Source organism: Pseudonaja textilis, chromosome 3 (genome assembly GCF_049901715.1).
Source record: "Pseudonaja textilis isolate UNSWEBS1 chromosome 3, rPseTex1.2, whole genome shotgun sequence".
NCBI lineage: Eukaryota > Metazoa > Chordata > Lepidosauria > Squamata > Elapidae > Pseudonaja > Pseudonaja textilis.
Genome location: NC_141992.1, coordinates 177,036,693 through 177,051,701, shown reverse-complemented (window position 1 = coordinate 177,051,701; position 15,009 = coordinate 177,036,693).

Genomic DNA, 15,009 nt, shown 5'->3' with positions numbered 1-15,009 from the left:
ATGCACAGTCGCATCTACAATCTGCTAATGAACTTTGTGACATAGTTACTAAGCTGGTGACTGTGGCTGGTGAAGTTTATTGTTGCATCAGTTGTAGAGACGATTGCTTTCATTAGGCAGCAAGGCAAGTACAAACATTTAGAGCAAGGTTTCATAAGTTGACATCACTAGATACCATAAATCAGTTGGAAAACAAAGGAGGGAAAAGTCAAAAATCAAATATTTATATTATCTTTAGGGATGTTTGTCACTTCTTTTTTGTTTTTCTTTCTAAATATTTATAAACAGTATAGATATTTTGTTGTATTTTTTTTTCTTTTGAGTATTACAAAAACAATTTGATGTACTTTGTTTTGTACGTTGAACATCAATTCTACAATCATAACTCCCCTCTATAGAGTTTATAGAGTTTGTCTTTTTTCAGAATATATTTCTGCTTTAAGTAAAAAAAAGGTTTGTCAATTAGGTAATGAAATCAAAAGGCTAAAGCTGAGTCCTGATAGCAAGAGTATTCATGAGTAATCTGGACATGTTAGATTATCCTCTTTATTAAAAGAATCAGAGGAAAAGAAGGTGAGGGAATGACTCAAGGAAACACCAATTTAAAGCAATTTCTGCATTCTAAAACAAACAGCACACTGAACAATATTTAACATCTAACTGCAAAATGTCTATGGAGATTCTCAGTCATCCAGGTCATGGTTATCCCAAAGGTGCTTTTTTTCAAGAAGCAACTGGACTTTCTGTTTTTTCTTTGAAGACGTTTCACTTCTCATCCAAGAAGCTTCTTCAGCTCTGACAGGATGGTGGGGAATGGAAGGATTTATACTCCTTGCAGTCAGCTGGTCATTTACATTCTTTTAGAGAGCCGTTAATCTCCAGGTGACCTTAATGGGATCTAACTGCAAAGTAAGGTTATCACCTCAGCTAGCCTATAGCATAGTAAAAGGATATAATTTCAGAGATTGAAAATGTCTTTATCATCTGCTTTGCCAGATCTTCTTAGGCCCTTAATCTACATCACATTTTCAAGATAGTGCTGAAGTAGGAGGATGTTTCACAATAAATTTAATTTAAACAAGAGAAAGACAAAATATCAGTATTCCCTGATTTGTTATCTGACCTGCACAACTTTTATTAAGGGAAAAACTGATGACAGACCTTTATAGTTAGTGGCGATAATTCTGTTTGAAACTAAGATGGGACCTTCAGAACTAGGATCTCCCATGGGTTATATAAGTTTCTGAGGGGCTCCTTCATTTCTCCCGCAAGAATTCAAGCCCAGCTATGTAATGCAAACCAATGTCACCATAATTGCATGGCACCTGTTTTGCAATCATTGTACTTGTTGCCAGTAAATTTCTAGATACAATTCAAATGCTAGTTCTGACTTGTAAAGCCTTATATGGTTTGATGCTAAAGTACTTACAAGATCACCTCTGCATAAAGGTGATCTGTCCAATTAATCCAGGTGAATCTCTCACTATCACCTTTTAAAGAACTTGCAAGTGGGGAAAATGAAGTGGATGCAAAGCTTTCTAACAATCTTGGTTGTGGTCTCCATATTATGGAACAATCTCCTTCTTGAGACTAGGTTGGCATCTTCATTGCTAGTCTTCTGGAAGCACATAAAGATGGACTTGTTTTAGTTCCATTGGAGATTAAATTATTACCATCACACTTACCATTTTATAGTTGGTTTCTTACTGACTTTTATATTTCTACATTGAAACTTGCCAGGAGGTATTTACTGTTGAATCTGGCAATATACGAGCACAAAGAATCAAAATATATAAAGATGGTATAGGCACCAGTTAGATTATTTGTCACATGAGTGACTTGCCATAAATCAAGTTGCTTGTTAAGCTTTTGCTTGGTGTTTAAGCAGTTGAATTCTGGTTTTTAAACTACCATTTAATCCTATGTCAAAATTAGTTTACCACAATATTTAACCCCAGTTTTGTATCACTAGTCTTCTAGTTCTGTGTTACTGCTGTAAGAAATCTCAACTAGAAGAAACAAGCTTTCAGGAGTGCTAAAATGTAATCATTACTGTATATCTCATCTTCATAGCTATGTTTTAATCACTCCAATTAAGGTATTAAATGAGTATTTGTTACTATGGTAACCAAGGAATTAAATAGCCCAGTGATATATTAGGATTTCATTTTTCCGTCCACGTAACAAACGGGTCTGTTAGTTTCAGCTGTAGTTAAAGGGTGACCTGCTTCATATTTCACACTTTTTATTATGCTGCTTCTTTTCCCTTGGATATTGTTGCCTGGCCTTTTGCCTTTGCAATACCATTTTTGGATTCCTGAGCAATAACTCAATAATTTAATTCTTTGTTTATTGCACAACAATTTCCAAGGAAGTTAGAATATAGATACTTGCTGTGGGAAGTGACTTAAATTGAAAAATAAGCAAGAGCTATTTGAATCAGAAAAAAACATTGTTTCAATACCAATGGGTATTAAAGGACAAATTTCCAAAGGAAAGAAAAATGCACATTATTTTTAAAATTGTACTTGAAAGTGAACTATGATACAATATTTCCTGGTTAGGTTATACAAAATGTAAGCACATCACATCATCCTTCCCGCTTTGGTTATGAACTTCCGGATATCTCTTCCTGTATTCCAAACATCTATATTTCATATGAAATTATAGTGATGAGTGTTTTACTTCCAGAGTTATAACATCAATTCATGTTTCTAGCCTCTATTCCCTAAATGAGTGTTTCTTAGGCTCAGCAATTTTAAGACGTGTGGGCTATTGGTTGGGGAATAATGAGAGTTGAAGTACACACATTTTAAAGTCACTGAGGCTGAAAAACACTGCCCTAAATCATAACATGATGTTCCAAAGATTTCCAGGAAAGTATTGACAAACTTTCAATTGCTTGAATTAAGAAAAGGTGAATCATGCAATTTTAAGGTATATTGGGGAGGAGGTAGGCGAAAATCATTCAAATAAATCATTTAAAAACCTGAAGTTAATTCCTGAGGACTTCATCCATGTAGTTTTCTTTATAATAGTAGGAAAATATTTTCCCCTTCCTCTTATCGGGATTTTTATAATTTCCCAGTCTAGCTTCACCAATGGAATTTCATGATTTCTATTCAAGTACTAGCCAGGTTAGTACTTAAGCTACCTAGGTACAACCAGTTGCGATATGTACAAATATATTCATTAAGAAAGATTTAATCTGAATTCAGCCTCATGGGACTTATTTCCATGGAACTAGAAAAATTTAGTTTAAATTATTTTAGTAACAATCTTCAAGTTATATCAATGGATTCATGCCATCTTGCTAATTCACTGGGTTCATTCATCACCTTTGTTTACAGTGTTTAGTGAAAAAATCAAAACCAGATGAACTTAAGTCAATGGAATGGTAGCTGAATTTTACATGAGATTCTAAACCAAAATCAAACCAATTATGGCTTACTGTATTGTATGGACCAGGCTATTGTATCTGGATTTAATTTAGTGAATTGTGAAATAAAACTACCAGTATTTCCCCCAAAATAAGACCCTGTCTTATAATTTTTTTCCACAAAAAAAGGCACCAGGTCTTATTTTCGGGGAATGTCATCCGCTGATTAACCCCATATGTGTGTCACCCCCCGCCTCCTTTACACTGTCAGAGACTTTCAGTAACTTCTTTGGGAGGGCTTTCGTGAAGGCCTCTGCAGCTGATAACAGAGCTCCAGATCGATCCGGAGTTTTGTTATCAGCTACAGAGGCCTTCAGGAAAGCCTTGCCACCCTGGCCGGCTGCAAAAGAAATAGGCCAGCAAGGCAGGTGTTGGGTGTGCGAGGCCTGACTACAACTGTCCAAAGGTAAGAAGTAGGGCAGCTCCCCCCCCCCATCCCCACTGTAGCTTAATTTTTACCCCTGCACTCGAGTGGACAGGATCTTAATTAGGGCTTATTTGGGGATAGGGTTTATATTGGGCACGTGTAAAAATCAAGCTAGGACTTACTTTCAGGGTAGGTCATATTTTTGGGAAAACGGTAATTGTTATTTATTCAACAACCTATTGTTAATTTATGTTAATATGACACATGGAATATAGCATACATGTTACAAATGAAATGAGTTAACATGCATAACATGATATTAGCCATTCAAAACATTCCTAATATTACATGGATACACAGACAAAAGGCACACACACAAACATACATTTGCTATCAGGTTTAAAAAACCCATTACTTCATGGAAGGTTTTTTTTAAAAAAATATTTCTTTTTAATCATTTAGTTCAACTAACACATCTAAATTTTCTTTTGGAATTGGTTGAATAAATTAGCATATTTTGGTTGGATTATTGAACTCTCAGCTATAAGAACATAAAACATATTGTTGAATCTGCATGTTTATTCAGGAGCAACTCTCTGCATCCAAAGCAGTTTATTCTATAAATATGTAATTTATTACAGTGTAGTCTTAACATTGTTTGAGGACTAGTACTTTTAATATGTTCTAAATTAGAAATTGAATAGAATTGAGAAGCTTTAATTCATATTGTCAGAAAAAATATGCTAGACCACTACATTATAGACCATTATAAAATCTTGAATTTAACCATTCCACAATGGGATTCTTCACTTAAGGAAGAGTTTATATAGAAGTGTGCACAGAATCAGTAAATCAGAAATTTGAAACAAAACATTGCGTTCTGGAAAAACTATTTTTCGTATCTTAGGATGGCTTAGCAGAAACAAAACTAAACATTTGCCTGTACTATAGACATAATTGTGTGGATAAAAAAACCAAACCATTTTAGATATTTTGACTACCCGGAGATAATAGGGTTCAGAACAAGCCTCTTGGGCACAAAGATCTGAATGACCATTAGATAGCAGTCATAAGCCATAGAAAACTCGAGCTCTTCATTATCATCCTTTGGTCATTCAGATTTTTGCAACTCCCATCTGGGACCTTAGTTCTTGAATTCTTTAAACTTACAGCAAACCATTGTCATTGGTATAAAGCTACAATATTCCAGCCAAGAGATATGTGAAAAGAGGCAGGCTGGCTTCTGTGTCTGTGAAATCTTGTCTTTCGATCTCATACAAGACCCAGCCTATTCAATCATACTGCAGGGCAGTCTGGCCCAAAACATTAAATTAATTCTAGTCAGATATTCATGGGTTATTTTAAAAATTGTTTTTAAATTAATCTTTTCAAATTCTATATTATCTATATGTATAACCTTAACCTTGCTGACAAGCATGAACCGTCTCCCTCCACTCTAGAATTTAAACTGATTCTAGATTGTTTAAATATTGTACTAAGCCAACACTTACAGAATAAACTACAATTGGCTCGGTTTGCATTTCAAGCTAAAACATAAGTTCATTACCATTGCAAAAAGTGATTTCACGTTAAACCACAAAAACTAACTATCCAAAGCAATAGTTTTCACGTTGCCAAAGTTGAGAAACACTGCTTTAAAAATGTCAGAAGATGTTGCTCTTGTAAGAGTTACTTCAACTCGAAAAGACAGAAACAAAATGTCTGCATTGCTTTGGGCCAGTTTGCTAACCTCAATGAGGTATCTTAATCATTGCTCAGTCTGCTAGTTATCACTGTCAGGTATTTTTGGAAGACAAACAAGGTGAGCAGAGACACAAATCTACAAGTGCAGCCCTTTGCTGGGTGCAAGAAAAAAAGAGAGAAAACTTTACATTATCCTGGAATGGGAAAAGACAAGGACGATAAATACTTGGGCCACATTTTTTTTGTTTGGGCCAGTTATCTTGCCAATCTCATTTCCCGTAGAGCTTTCTAAACCTTCTTCCATTTATGGTGTTTGGTATGAAGAAGCAGATGGGTGGCTACATTTTTCAAAGGCGTCTTCATCTGGATGATTTTTTTTTTTTTTTGGAGCAAGAAGAAATATATACAGCTAGAACCCAAGGCTTATAAGGATAATGTTTAGATTTCATCCTCAAAAGCTTTCTGAATGGTAGATGCTCACATTCTTATTTTAAAAATGTATTTTTAAAAACAGTCTGACTACTATTTACTTATTTATTGCTTGTGATTTGGATGAGTCGCCCCCTGACGGTCTTCTGTAAGGTATTAAAAAGTTGGCTTTTCCTCTGTGTAATTAAAATTAGGTGAGTCCAGATTTAGAGAATTATCTGATATTTGCGTTACTCCAAATTTGATTTTTTAAAATGTTTTTACATCAACAGTTAACTTATAAAATGCACATATATAAAGAGTGGAGGTCCTATTGTGATGTGGCTGTGTTTCATGATTTTAATGAAAACTTCATTTGCTGTGGATATCCGACCATGAAAGCATCTTCTCTACCACTGAGTTTTGTTTCTTCTCCATGCGTCAATTCGATACATTCTGTGTGATGCAGTTGTACAGCGCAGATGTCAAAGGTCCAGAGAGAAGGAGAGGTTAAGGAACAGCAGCCTCAGAACTGACCTTAATGCCATATGGCTGCTGGCCCCTTGCCTTCACCCCTGTCAAGCGCACAGCTGTGTTTTTGAGCACCAAAAACAAAATTCAGCAAACAGGAATCGGGACCTGGTAATAAATAGCAGAGCCTGCTTCTTCAGTTAGCATAACAAAAAAAGAAGCAAGATGGAGATACAAAGGGACTTTTTGTCAGATAGATACTAAAATGTGGATAGAAAGATTACCTTGGCCAGGCAACTAAACTCTGCTATCTAATAAGCATCAAAAGTTAGTATTAAAACAGGTGTGTGTCGCTGATAAAGCATTTATCTTCATTTCGATTCATAGGTCACATTGAGCTACAATTTGGAACAAATATATTGTGCTAACCCAACTACTTTGTCTTATAAAGCAAAGTTTTCCCCCCAGCACATGGTGCAAACTCAACCACTTTTAAGAGAAGGTATCTAATATAAATTAGGATCTAGGATGCCATGGCATCTTTGTGCAAATAAAGGGAATTATGTAGCATATACCTTAATTGTTGTGAAGTATTTAGCTTGCACCATTTGCATGACAATGTGTGTCAACATCATGCACATATATTTCTTGTCTCGTACAGAATTCCCATGACTATAAGCTTGTTCCATGAGCTTTGTATTTTTACTTTGTTTGAGCTGTACAAAGTATGTTTGTTTCTGGGCAAGATTCGAGATGTCAGTCATCACCATAAAGCCTCCATGGCATAGGGCCTGGTTGCTTGAGGAGCACCTGTCTCCCAAAGTATCTGCCTGGTCAGTTTGATCTAGCAAGGTTGACACACTCTGGGTTATATTGAAGCAGTGCATTCTGGAAGTGTACATTCTCTGGAGTGGCCACTGCCCTCTGGAATGAGATTCTATCTTACTGGTATTATTATTATCTTTATTGTCAGAGTACAACATGTGTACAATGAGATTGGCTGAGCCTCCCTTTGTGCATCCCCCGCCCCCCAACAACTCATAGTGAGAACAGAAGTCCCTAACTTAGACCCAATCTGATTACACTATGTGACCTGGTTGCACAATGCGCCGGCCTCACAAGTCTACCATACTATGTTGACATGAAGTTATTTTCCGTTCAGAAGTCTGACAGCCCACGGGTAGAAACTGTTCTTCAGCCTGTTGGTGCGGCTGGGGATGCTTCTGTATCTCCTACCCGATGGTAGAAGTGTGAAGAAGTGCTGACCCGGGTGTGAGTCATCCTTGAGAATTTTCCTCACTCTTCTAAGGCAACGAGCCCTAGCGAGGTCATCTAGTGGCATCAGGGAACAGCCTATGATGTTTTCTGCTGTGCTCACCACCCTCTGTAGTGTCTGTCTATCTGTGGCTGTCAAGCCAGCATACCACACCGTAATGCAATATGAGAGGATGCTTTCTATTGTGGGCCTGTAAAAGGAGGTCATCACTTTATTCTTTTGCAAGAACCTAAGGAAATGGTATTTTGGAAGACTTTAAGGACCTAGCTGTTCCTCCTTTGTAGATGACATCTTGATGTCTCTTTCTTCTCTTATGCTTCCCTCTGGGTTTTTTGTTTTTGTTTTGCCATCATTTTTATTTTGGGGGATTTGTGCTGTCTTTGTCTTCTTTGTTTTAAAATGTTTTAATAGTCATAAACCACCCAGAATTGCTGGAGTCAGGTGGCATATAAATTTAATAAATTAAATTAACTAAATCTGAGGCAACATGCCAGCCACCTTAAGGCATAGCCAGAGGTTCATTCGCAAGCTTTTTGTATCGAAGAACAATAGTAACATTATGAACAAAGCACTTTTCACTCTGTAAGACATTTTTAAGCTTAACTTGGAAAAAATGTTCTCGAGGCAATTTTGCATTAAAAGCCTGGATACATTTCATTTCTTTTTAATCATATCAATAATGCAATGTTATAAACCAATTGAGATTTTCAGAAAGAACTCTTAAAGTCTGGGAACATTATGGTGAAACCTGAGCCACTTTGGAAGCTAACCAAAGACTCACATAGAGGGAGATATTAATAAAGCTCCCTAGTTATATACATCTATTTATTTCTTGCTAATATATGGTAAATTAAATGCATAACTGACCAGCAGTAGGGTGCTAGCATTACAGCCTATTATGAGTTACTAGCACAAAGCACTCTTTGTGAAACAGAATATGAGGCTTTAATAGTTTAGCAGTCTCCAGAATCAACTTGCATGATATTATAGCCACATATCCGGGGTGGAAAGTGTTCTGAAGAAACATTTGGGAAACCAGTTTGGCTCAGACAAATACAAGACTTCTTCAATATGATAGTGGTATCGGGAAGGAGATAAACATAATTTGAACTGTGTTATAGGCGGAAGAAGAAATGGCAGGAAATGATGGGCGAATGAAGGCAACTATTCATTGAATAAAAATAATATTATTGTATGGCATGAAATATTGCTGGCATAGTGCAGTGTTTTTCCCTACCTGGATAAAACCTGCATTTTCCGTATTTCCTGGGAAATTTGGAAACTATAATGTCAAAAACTGATCGCATGAGATGCACATGCGATAAAGTGCTTAAGAAACTGGATTATATATTCCCTGAAGTTCTTCTTAATCTTTATCCATCAGTCAAGGGAATGCGAGTGTACATAAAATAATAAAAAATGTATATATTAAATTATATTAAAGGTATTAAATTATATTTCCTTGTAGCTAGGGAATTCTGACAATAGAAGGCCACGCATCTTAAAGTTGCCAAGTTTGAAAAACACTGAATCAAACCATGAAAGGAATCTGTATCACTGCCATAAACTCTTAAGGGTTCCTTTTCTTTTTAAAGTAGTGTTAGAGCAGTGTTCCCCCGATCCTCGGTCCGTGGACCAGCACTGGGCCATGGCATGCCAGAAACCGGGCCGTGGAAACAAGCAAACCCCCATCCACAGGATGTAGGCAGCATGCGAAACCACACCCCCTCTGATCCACGGAAAAGACCCTCTCCACAGACCTGGTCCCTCATGCCCAAAAGGTTGGGGGGGGGCACTGTGTTACGGTTAACAATTATTGACTTTGTTTATAGAAATGTTATAGTGATTATAATTTGATAATATATCTGATATCCATAAAGAAGAGGGGGTCAAATAATTCTTCAAAGCACCGGAGGGCAGGACAAGAAACAATGGTTGGCAACTAATCAGAAAGAGAAACAAGCTGGAATGAAGAAGAAACTTCCTAACAGTGAGAACTATTAACCAGTGGAACAGCTTGCCCTTAGATGTTGTGGGCACTCCATCACTGGATGTTTTTAAGAAGAGCCCAGACCAGTGATGGAGAACCTTTTTGTTGTGGTGTACACGTGCCTACACCCACAATGCAATGCAATGCAATGCGTCCCCCCCCCCACGCATGCACATGCAACATCCCTGCCCCACCCCCTTACCTGCACTGCACATGTGTGTGCCTCCCAGCTGATTTTCAGCCCGTTTGAGGCCGTTTTCGCCTTCCTGGAGGCTTGAGGGAAGCCTCTGCAGCCTCAGGAGGCTAAAAACGGGTCTGTTTCGGCACTTCCTGTATTTCTGGAAGGCACGTTTTTCCTGAGGCTGCAGAGGCTTCCCTTGAGGCTCCGGGAGGGCAAAAACAGCCTCAAATGGGCTGAAAATCAGCTGGGAGGGAGGTGCGCACATGTGCAGTGCAGGTAAGTTTGGCTAGAGCTCACGTGTCCGCATAAATGGCTCTGCGTACCACTTGTGGCACACGTGCCATAGGTTCGCCATCATGGGCCTAGACAGTCATTTATCTGAAATAGTATAGGTTCTCCTGCTTGAGCAGGGGGCTGGACTATAAGACCTCCAAGGTCCCTTCCAGCTCATTCATTCTATATACTTGAAATGACTGCATAAGTATAAATGTTGTTGCTTTCGATGCAGTTGTTAACTGTACAGGCCTGTCGACTACCAGGAATCTCTGGGAAATAATGTGTAAGGAATTTGCCATAGTTAGATTTGTGATCAGCTGCAAAAATGTAAAGTCTCCTTGGCAACTGGATCGCTAGTACTTCCAAAGCAGGATTTTGAACTCTTGTGTGAAGATCTGAAATGTGAGGAGTCCTATGAAGACGCAGCCAGCGGGGCTTCCTAGGCAGAAGATCATCTGTCCCTGAAACAAGAATGCGCAATTCCATTTGATTTGAGAGATACAATTTATATTTGGTGGTATGAATGGTATTTGATGGTCATGTTTTATTAAGACTTGTAAGTTAAGAACAGAAATGGCATATGATATATTTTAATCTAAATAAATCAATAAAACAAAATTTGTACAGAATAGTTATGTAATTATATTAAAGAAAAATATTTATATGAATGTCTGCTATTTACAGTATAGATTAAAGGTTACAATTCAGTAGCAACTCTTGTAAAGACACATGCAGCCAAGGCTATAAGGCATCTTTCTATTTTGACAGTTCAATCCAAAAATTATACATAACAGAACATTCATTTATACACAAAATTCTTCTATTAGTATAATTTGCTAATGTGTTGCTTACTTTGATATATTTCTTAACAAAGTTGTTGTCGGACAATTGAGGAATGGACACAAAATAAACATAGATTTAATCTCTGTGTTTTGCGTTTGATTTGCAAAAATCTTTGACTTCCAATAGCTAAACAAAATATTCTTGTAATTATATCCACAGTCTGAATTACATCATGCCGAAAGAAAAAAAATGTGAGGAACTGAAGTAATGTCTGTTCAGTTCTTAATTGCACAACACATTTGGTGACTCACAATATATATTATGGATAGATTCTTACTAATCAATATCATTGTTTTACTGAAAAATCAGTGTAGATTCCGGAAGTCTGGCTGCCATTTAATACTTCTTTCCTTTAAATCAAAAGCAAGAGAGGGCTAAAGGACATTTGATAGCTCAATTTTATTTATGTTTATTTGGAGGGAAGCTCTTTGTTCAGTGGGATTTAGGTCAATATGCAAAGCAGAGGTGGTATTCAGCAGGTTCTGACCAGTTCTGGAGAACCGGTAGCAGAAATTTTGAGTAGTTTGGAAAACCAGTGTTCTGACCCAAACCCTTTTCCAATAAAACAAACATGAACCAAAGGGAACCGAAATCTTTTAATGAGTCTTACGAATCCCTGGTTAAAAGGCTGCTGCAAATTAATTAACTTTGATAAGCACAAGCTTCGCCAAAACTGTACTAGTCTGCCAAGAATAACAGATAAGAAATATTTCACAACACAAGAGTCTTCAAATATGAACTTAAGATACTGTAATGTCCATGAGGCTGAGTTTCAAAACATCTTTGCTTCCTGCAAAGAGAGTTCTCTTCACAGCTGGCTTTTATCTTCTTGAAAGAGAGGCCATTACCTTGCAAACTTACTCCCGAGTGACTGTGCTGCTGCAGCTGCTCTTTCCTACAAGCAATCCTGTGCGCACATGCACTTGGCACAGGCTCCTCAGGAACCTCCTCATTGCTGCTGCCAGCCCCCACAATCTCTGAAGGCAGCAGTCAACTCCCTAATGGTCCTGGCCCCTCATCTGAGTCCTTGCTCTCCTCAGCCATCTGCACCTGCTGCCGGCTAACCACAACAACCGGCATATACCATCTCTGAATGGAGACTTACAGTATCCTTCCCCTTGCCACGTCCACAGAACCAGTAGTAAAAGAGTTTGAATCCCACCACTGATGCAAAGGCTTCAGTAATCCAAAATGAAGTATAAGGACCATATCCATCTTATTCATCAATATTCTAAGAAAATGACACTCTCAGATGTTGGGTGGGAGTGGGAGACAGGTTTCACAGGCTTAGAACAATGTGAAATAGACTATCTCCAAGCTATGTTTTAAATAATAGAAGTAGGTCATCCAACAATAATTTGTGTTTGCTTCAAATTTACTTCTAATTTCCAAATTCCTTTTAGATAAAAACTTCCATTCTTTGGGCATGATGGCTTGCCTGAATGAGAGGAACAACAAACTGTCAGATCAATACTATTTTCTGATTTCACAAAGCAGTGCTTATAACTATAGGAACTACTGCAGTTTTGATTTCCAATAATCTGTCTCTATTACGTATTCAAACCCTGCATAGGTAGGCAAGATCAAGGAAGCAGGAGCCTCATAGATTTTAGTAAAGCATTGTTAGTGCTAAATCTGGGATAGATACAGCAGAGAATCTTAGAAACTTCCCTGACTTACGACCATAATGCAGCCTGCCAATTACAGTCATGACATGATAGTCATAAACCAGGTCATCATGTGACTTTTTTTTTTGCAGTGGTCATTTACTGAACACTATCATATTAAATGAACCCATTGTTCAATAGGGGCGTTTTGTCACATACATACTGAAAGCAAATGCTGGTTTTTGATGAAAATGCTGTAAATCGCAGGATTGTGACTATGGGTTGCTATTCAGCAACCACAGCTGTTGGTTAAAGCTTGATTTAGAGTTGTTGACAACTGCATGTGGGTGTTGCTGCATATGTACACTGTGAAGGGCTTGATGGGTAATCACAGATTGCAGATGATTGCAACTGGGCTGATGGGCACACCTCCCAAAGTCCAATTGTGCATTGTGCAGAAGTGTGCACCCTGTGTGCCGATTGGTTGATTTGACTTCCCGTCCTGTGCTTTGCATTTTGAGTGGCACTTAGTCAGAATGTTACATTTGCAGAAATATAAATGGAACACCTATGCAACTGTCCCTGAACCTCAGGAGCATATGTTCCCTGATGTGCAGTGCTGCAGGTGTCCGTTCGACCCTTAAATTGGATATTAATTTTTAAAAATCCAGAAAGCAATGGCAAACCACTTCTGTGTGATTGTCAAGAAAACTACAAAGAGGTTTCCAGGGGTGGGATTCAAAATTTTCAACAATCTGTTCTGTGGGCGTGTCTTAATTGGTGGGTGTGGCTTTGTGATCATGTGACTAGGTGGGCGTGGCCAACTTGACATCACTCACATTAAGGGGCGCTTCTCCTCACCAGGCCTCTCATGACAGTGGGGATGTTGCAATGGTCGTAAGTGTGAAAAATGGTCATAAGACACTTTTTTCAGTGCCACTGTAACTTTGAATGGTCACTAAATGAACTGTTGTAAGTCAAGGATTACCTGTACAAAAATACAAAAAACTTCTTTGCTTGCAAAAAGCTGCCCTAAATACTAATCATTAGATTAAGAATACCTGCAAGCTGGAGTTACAAATCAGGCAGGGTACCAGAGCACCTTGAGGAATTAAAATAGTTAAAATACAATGATAACTATCAGCAGCCAACTCTTTCTCATAAAGTGAAACCCTTTAGCAGATAGGTCATTTAATTTCTCCAGAAAGAGCACATCCAGGAAAAGCAATCCTTAGATCCATTTGCACCACTTAAAGATCAGCTGGTCTCACTCATTTCACAAAATGTCCTAAAGAAAACATCCAGATTTAAGGAGAGGTCACAAGCCCCCCCAAAAGGCAGTAAAAAAATCAGTGTGAAGCTTGCATCCTGCCTCTTGGAAGTACACCCCAAAAGGACAGTACCAGATACCACTAAAGCAATGAAGGAAGACCCTCTCCCCAGATAGAAAAAGGAACCATGAGGCAGGAAAAAATTCAAACACAATACAAATAATTAAATCACAACAGTAGCTGTTGCTTGTTAAACCAATCACCAGAACAAATAGACACAGGAACTAGCCAGATTTCTCAACCCAGTTTCTTTTTAGGAACAGAGATTAATCTTTTTCCTTCCAAACAAAGCTGAATAGGGAAAACTATCCCATCAATAAACATAGGATTAAACATCACCAAGCACAGAACTAAACTTCACCAAAGAATAGTTTTAGACCAAAATTCAGAACAGGTATGTAGACTCATGTTTGAATGTCAATCTTTCTAGCTAGCCAAGAAGAAGTATTTCCAAGGGAATATATCCTCCCAACAGCAATGTAAAAAGCTTAAAACAACCCTTCCCTTTTAAGAAAGTATCAAGAAAGAACGAAAACCTCCTTTGGTGAAGTAAGTCTAGGCATACTGCCAAGAATGTAATAAGGGAAAAAACAAAAGGAGATTTCTTCTAACTACCAGTTCTTCGAACTGCTTAGAAAGTTAACAAGGGATTCTATAGAACCGGTCAGAACCAATAGAATCACACCCCTGGAGGTTTATGTGAAATCATCAGTACTTGAATTATATGCTGAAGACACTTTATTCTATATTAAAAGTTGTGTACATCAGAAAATTAATCTATTACTTCTTACTACCTTTGTACATTCTACTATTTGGAGGAAAAATAAAAATCAGTTTTCTGTTAACAGCCTCTATGCATAGAAACTACAAGATCTAGGGAAAGAAGCTACCTCCAAAGTGCCTTAAAATCTGCATGAAGATGCAGTATATGAAGACAACCTTCTTCAAACTGGCACCATATAGAAATAAAATCTGGATGACCCATTAGCTCACTTATATCTTGCTTGGATAAGGAGGTAGAATGGGAAATATAAGAGCAGCTTGGTACTCATCATAATTTACTTTGCTTCTAACTACTATATGCTACAAAACAAAAACAAAAGAGGCGCCTAGTTT